Below are 6,000 nucleotides of genomic sequence, written 5' to 3' on the forward strand. Positions count from 1 at the left end.
AGCAAAAAAGACATCGAAATTGTATTCATTACGTGCGGGATTTTTTTTCTTTATACGCCATTATAATTTCAAATAAGCTCATCCTCTTGCACTACATGTTGCGTTAACTATTGACAAGGTTTCGATGTTGTTTCCAAAGAAAATATAAACACTAAGGAGTGAGTAGTCATTCTCGAAGCTCGTGCAGGAAAACCGTTCAATCGAAGGTTGCTCAAGTCCTAGGTTCTTTCGACTCTCAGTCGCTAGGGGCAAGGATTGATAGAGTAGTGACAAGCTCGCCTGATGCTGGATAGAGATTGACCTGCTATTTCCTTGGCCAGGTCTGCCCGCAATATCAACTTTTACTCAAAATTAATAATTAGGCCTCCACTAAAAAATAACTTAATCGCTGCAAGAAGATAAGCTCAGTTAGTTTTTTTTTTTTATTGAGTTCTGAGATTTAGGTTACAGAACTCACTTTCCACTGGGTTTGATTTTTTGCGAAATGCCAAATGTTTCCATCCAAACATTTTACCCGAGGGTGATTTTAACGAAGTCGGCCAAACATTTAATAAATACTATGAACAAAAGGAATTTTTTGACTTTGAGGTTTATTGAGAAAAAATTCAGTTAGTAACATTTATTTGAAGGCATGCGAAACCAGTTGGCCCGTATACTGAAAATAACTATTCCACTTAGGATGATCAAGTGATCTCCATGTAAATTTACCCATACGATCAGTTTCAGCTAAAATATCTTACCCATTACTGACTCTGTTTGATTACGTGATAAAAGATATTTTACCCTTGAAAACTTACTCACGTTATTCTTCACTTTACATTAAATTACATTACATTACAGGGAGAGATCTAATAGATGGATGGATTAGATGGATGCTTTAGGAAGAGCTATTACTATCCTTCTACGTTATAATTCTACGTAACACTATATTTCCCAACCCTGAGGTGAATTATAATTATCTTTTTACACCCTTTAGGTTAAATAACTAGCTGATAAAAAAATTGCCTGAAAAACTGACAATATGTCAAAATGTGGCCGGAAAATTAAGCAGGTCAAAAAATTGTACTCCCGCTCTCTTGAATAAGGAGAAATTTTGAACTCTTTCCCTGAACTTCCCGGGAGTCATATCTTCAGTGAGTGAAACAGAGCTGCGAAATATTGGGAGCAAAATGTTGAATCAATGTTTAACCGTTGTTTAACAGGACTGCGTAATAACCCATTTCAGTTTATCCCTAAGTTAATTTATAAGTTCCTTTTTTGAAAAATGACCGGCCATAGCTGTTTCTCATTTTCCTCTTAGAGTACTTGACATTTCACCGAAACCCTGGAACGTCTCAGGACATGACATTGGAAAGATTAGTTAAGTATCATTGAATTAAAAATGTAGAGAGAGAATTTGAAATAAATCGATAATATCTGTTTCCTCTCGGGATATCTGTCAGAGAAACGATTAGCCATTTGACTGAGCCTCGGCTTTCCGGAGATAATAAAACTTGGTCAATTTCCTCTGAGCCAGCCAATGAGCGCGCACGAAAAGAACTCTTCACGTGTGTGATTTATATTGAAATGACATATCAACCCAAGATTCTCTGGAAATTTCTTTTAAATTTAGTTACGTGTCCTTTTTTTGGGAGGGGGTGGAGTGGTAAGGGAGAGGGAGAGTGACTTATGGCCAAATTCCGATCATACTGATGAAATCTGCCACGGAGAAGCTACGCAATATAAAATAAGCGGAATATAATGTACCAAATGGCGAACTGGATGAATTGGGCAGTTTCAAAACAACATCAGAAAAATAAAAGCACGGTTCAATTTTCTACTTTATACAAACAATTCCCGCTGTAACTTGTCAATTGGCCTTTCAATGCAATGGTCATCGCAAAAACTGATCGGCTTGGAGTCAAGCAACTTGAGAGATCACCTGTCTCTAAACGGGTTTTCTTGATTAAATTAACCCTGATACCGCTATTCCTTTTCAGCGTCAAGTTGTCTTTCCCTCTGAGCTTGTTTCTACGCACTTAGAGACTTAGTAACATGTTTGATCTTCCCTGGGTTACCTTGGGGCGCTTGATTGGAAATAGGGCTCCATGACCAACAGCTGTCCGGTGCTGAGTCAACTTGGTGTGTATTTTGAATTTATCTCCAACTACTTCATTTTCTGAGATAGAATTGGCACCTTAATGATGCCTTGACAATACAATTCACCAAATCAAAGTGTTGCGTAATCTTTGATATGGCGGAAACGAATGCATGCTCCGCACAACTATAAATGGAACAAGTGTCTGTGTGTGCCTTCTGGCGCCAGCTGACTTTCTCTGGGGAAGAGCATAATCAAGAGAGATAATTTGTGCACTTTTCCGGTACGATAGTTATTTCCTGTAAGAGTCAGTATGCAGCACCATAGCGGCCACACACGGTATGTTATCTTAATGACACCACAAACCCCAACTCCCGTTACGTTTCTCACGCAGAGTTGGTAAAAGAGCTTTTTTGTGGTTTCTTTTACGCGAGTATGGAACTAACCTTTGTTTAGAGAAAAACACAAATACTCGTTATATGCCACCTTTCCGACTCATGATAGATAAAGCATGATTTTACTGGCCGAGCAAAACGTGGAATAAACTACAAGAATCTGAAGTAAAGATATCGAAGTGGACTTTGACTGAGTCATGTCATTGCGTGATGAGCACAGGCGGCAGTGCTTTGAGACACTTCACACCAAACCTTATCTGTTAATTAGCATCTTAACTGAACCGTTTTTGGAACTGCTTTCCACTATTTTCGTACCATACCACACATTTTCTCTTGGTCTGTGCCAAGCACGGGGTTTGCGTCGGGGACAGGGGAAAACGCTTATTAACAAAAAAGAAAAGAATTATAAAGCCTTAATAGTCAATGACAACTGAACTGGAACTTTGAACTTCAAAGTGAACGTAAATCAGGAACTGCATATTCATCAACGATTTTCGGCTGTTAAAAATCAGAAAAATGTTGCAAAAATCAACCAATATCTCTAGAAATGTTCAGAAACAAAACGTTGCCAATTCAGTTGTTTATATTTACCGAGGTGATTGGTTAGGTATTGACTGAGTGTCTTTGAGCAAAGTTTTGATATCTAGAGAGATGAACCAACGCCTACCTTCAAAAAATAGGATATTTCCGTTTTACCCACAGGATGCGACCATAAAAAGTAAACACTTTCCGGTACTCTCTTTTTTTGTAAGAACGTCTAATTTTGGTGCTCAGGCTGAACTTTCTTTTCTTTTTTTTTTTCGCGAACTGAGCCAAAAAAACGTTCTTAATATGTTTTTTAAGTTATGCGGTGATCAATCAGTTTGGTGACCAGAAAAGGCATTATTGGAGTGCCGGGATAGGACTTTATCTACATAATCTTGCCCGGGGGGACTTAAAAGGTCTTCAAACTGAGCATCGATTAACGAATAACTTCTGATCATCGGAACCTAATTTCCGATGTGAGAACTCACCGCAAGCAAAATGGTACCAAAGTCAATCGGCATACGGTTCACTAAAATTGAAGGGAAATGAAGTTCTTTTTCAACATTCTCTTGCCGATGGAATGTTTGAAAGTTGTTGAAAAGAGCATCAACTGACGAAAGGCACCCCTTGTCTTCCGTAGACCTCAGCGGAGACCTTGTGTTTACATTGACCTCTGTAACCCGACCTTCCGCCCCCTGTCTACATATCCATCATACCCAGCGACGAAAAAAATCTAGGTGGCAAAAATTTAGCGTTGCTGTTTATGAGTTCCTTATGTGTCAGTCACCAGGATTTAAGCAGAATGCACTATTATCAAAGAAAAAATTTAAATTGAGATCTTTTTCTATCCATGAGTAGAACGCGAGTGGACCATCAGGCAACAGAGGGGTTCTAGGTTTTGGGTTCCGGCGAGTCAAGGATCGTCAAGTCCGAGAAACTTGTTATTAGCCATTTATTCTCCCTAAAAAGAGAAGCGGAAAAAGCATAAAGATCGACGAATGTTCTGTTGGAGTTCAGAAGTTAACAGCTTTCTGCTTGCTAAACTTCTATGCCAAAAGAGCCGATTTGTGATTTGCATGACTACCCGTCCATCTCTTGCCGATAATGATCACGATAACGGATGTAATTAATCGGCGAGATATCACGTGTCAATGCCGCTTCTCATCAAAAGAGACTTGTTTCCCGCACATCAGTTCTCTTTTACTACTGCCTCTTTTTCTGAGTCAAAACTTTTAGCATAATTGAGAAAGAATGAGCGTTTGTTGTATTAAGAAAGGAAATTCATTTCATAACGTAGATGGGGTAAAATAGGAGATCTAGGTTAATTCTCGGATCATGAATATTTCCGTTTCGTGCAAAGTGGTACGAGCGCGGTCTTACCACTAATTTCCGCTGGAAATAGTTTTAACCGCGAAGTTAAATTAATCCACTAGCCGAGAACGAGTGAAACCATGAGACAAGCCAAGAAACCATTAACAAATCATGAATCGCATCCATTTTCTCGCAAATAACAGAACCTTTGTCAGTCTGAATTCCGCGTTCTGTTACTAATTATCATAAATAATATAATCCTCAAGTATTCTCTTTCCTTGCACTCCGCCTCCACCCCTCCCCCCGCTACTTTTTCTAGGTGTTCTGGAAACGCACATGAAAGATGAAGAATTCAAATAAATGTTGTTCACTTGAACAGATTTTTGTCTAGCGGAAAACTGAAAAATAATCTTGAATTTGGCGCCAATCTGTTTTTGTACAAAAATTAAAAACAATTTCAGAAAGGGGGAGGGGGGAAGCAAGACAATAGATTTAGCTGAGTGGCAGTTTATGCACAAGACTTGGCTGTACCATTCAACTTTGCTATAAGACGCAGACTTTTTTCAGAGATGCAACAATTACAAAGTATACGCGGACATGAAATCGGGTGTACACCGAGACGAAATTCAGGCTCTGAGCTTCCTAAAATGACGGTAACTTATCACTTTAACGTTATAAACAACCCTTAGCGTTGTCTTTATTTGCCAATCAGTAAGTTCATGGGACTTGGCTGTACCATTTAACTTAACTGTAAGAAGCAGAATTTTTTTCAGAGATGCAGTAATTAAAAAGTAAATGAGACGAACTTCAGGCACTGATGAGCTTTCCAAAATGACGATAACTTATCGCTAACATAACTTGTTCGCCATGTGTTAAATCGTCTGTGATAAAACTAACTTCCTTTAATTTACGTAGAAATTGAAGACTGAATGCTCGTGGTTTAAGTAGAGACATGAAAGAAAAAGAAAAGTCGAGCCAGATGACCCATACATCTTGTGTATTTTGTGAATATGTAAGCCTATCGTAAACACAAAACATACCATGTCTCAATTTGAGTTCTATCTGAGATCTACCCGCCAACATTAACTGAATCCAGCGAGGGTTATGCACTTCACGGCGACTTTCCTTTCTGGCAATTTAGCAGATTAAGGATGGAGGCTTTTACATAACCCTCTTTCATGAACCAAAGCCTACATTGGGCGAAAACTCGAGAGGTCCTCTCTTGGATTTTTAATGATTATAGGAAAACAATAAATGCTACAGGTTTTAAGGTTGTCGATAAGAGTACTGAGGGCCAAGCGAGTCGACTAGATATGTAAAGTAAAAGGATACGCTCCTAGTTTGTCCCATGTCGTGTTTGCAAACCACCATTTTCCTCGCGATCGCTATTAGTGCATTAATATGACTTTTAACTGCCAATCAGAAATGAAGAAAATACAATAAAGAGCCGATAAAGTTTCAGAATCTTGAAGCAAGGGAAATCTTTAAAGCGGTAAAACACAAGTCGCAATACTCGCAGTTGGTTTTAAGTTTGGATCTGATTGGTTGGGGGAATAACGGAAACTTTCTGGACCAATCGAAAATCCCATCCCTATCAAGAAATCACAGTCCTTCAATAGAAAAATAAAAGCAATTAGAAAGGCGGATGATAAGAAACACCCACATCCAGCAAACAAGGATCTTACCCAGGAG

Source organism: Stylophora pistillata, chromosome 1, assembly GCF_964205215.1.
Source record: "Stylophora pistillata chromosome 1, jaStyPist1.2, whole genome shotgun sequence".
Lineage (NCBI taxonomy): Eukaryota > Metazoa > Cnidaria > Anthozoa > Scleractinia > Pocilloporidae > Stylophora > Stylophora pistillata.